Source organism: Echinops telfairi, unplaced genomic scaffold (genome assembly GCF_000313985.2).
Source record: "Echinops telfairi isolate 266 unplaced genomic scaffold, ASM31398v2 ScPeMD7_7416;HRSCAF=8454, whole genome shotgun sequence".
Lineage (NCBI taxonomy): Eukaryota > Metazoa > Chordata > Mammalia > Afrosoricida > Tenrecidae > Echinops > Echinops telfairi.
Genome location: NW_022111316.1, coordinates 6,039,031 through 6,039,757, shown reverse-complemented (window position 1 = coordinate 6,039,757; position 727 = coordinate 6,039,031).

Below are 727 nucleotides of genomic sequence, written 5' to 3'. Positions count from 1 at the left end.
GGGGATTCCAAAAAGTGGGGAGTTTTAGCTAACAGCTGAGCTCTTCACCACTGTGCCCCCAGAGCTCTATTTTTCAAAACAATAAACCAAATCTACTGCCACTGAGTTGATTACAAGTCCTGGTTATTCTATAAGACATACTAGAACTGCCCTAGAGTGTTTCCAACTTCTTAGTCTTTATGAAAACAGGCTGCCTCATCTCTTTCAGACCAAGAAGCTGGTGAGTTTGACCTGCTGGCCTTTCAGTTAGCAACCAAATGCTCACCTATTGGACCGCCAAGGATCCTCATCAACAATAGCAAAGCTAAATTGAAAGAAGTGCTTCTTCTTAGTTTTCAGGACCATCCACACTTCTTGACCATGATGGGGACTTTTCCCTTTTCGCTGCTTATCATTTTATTAACCTTTTATTTTCCACAAACACACTCAGCACGGCATCCAGGTGGAACATTTTCTGCTGTATACTTTTTGTCTTCCGTGTTACTGTTTCATTATTCTGCAAGTCCTCCTCACGCTGGTCCTCCTAGTCCTTCTTAATCTCCAGGCAGCAGTTCAACATTGTCTTTCTTTGGTTCCTACTTTGTTGCCTGCAGAGAATTTGTCACGTTGCTAAAATCCTTGTTAAAATATTAATCACATTTAACTTTAGCTTTCTCTTCTCTTATCTTTCTCACCATAGACAGCAGCCAGCTCTTCCAAGGCCAACAATGCTATCAATTATCTCTGT